Genomic DNA, 562 nt, shown 5'->3' with positions numbered 1-562 from the left:
CTGGGACTTCTTGGCATCATGCTGATGGTCTCCTTCATCCGGATGCTTTGTCTTGATCCTATTGAAGACTTAATTTTTCTCTATGAATTAATCTAATTTGAAGTTTTCTCTTATCATGTGAATAATTGGGATCAGAACTACATATTCAGGTGTTTCTATATGTAAAGGCAATTTAAAAAGTATCACACGAAACTTCAGACTAATTCGGTACTGTGGCTTTCTGTTAGGTCAACTTTAGATCAACGAACAGGGAGCCTATCCCAGAACATTTGGTGGGACTCCGAGACACTTTAATTTCAGTGCCTTTACTAACATTTCCTTTTATCTCAGATCGTACTTTCCATGTAAAACGCAGTGACAAGTAGACAATGGCCCTCTCTCAGGACCATCAGTTGAGGGAATGAGGGTCATTCTCCCCAGGGACATGGAGGCAGTAGGATCCACAGAACACATGACATGGATGGGGAAGTGCAGAGAACCTTGCTTCTAATTAAAGTTTTTCTTTCCTTTGGCAGTCGAGTGTTCTCCCACTTTTAGGCAGACCAATAAAAGAAGCAAACTC

This window comes from Tenrec ecaudatus, chromosome 2 (genome assembly GCF_050624435.1).
Source record: "Tenrec ecaudatus isolate mTenEca1 chromosome 2, mTenEca1.hap1, whole genome shotgun sequence".
NCBI lineage: Eukaryota > Metazoa > Chordata > Mammalia > Afrosoricida > Tenrecidae > Tenrec > Tenrec ecaudatus.
This window is presented reverse-complemented; position numbering follows the sequence as displayed.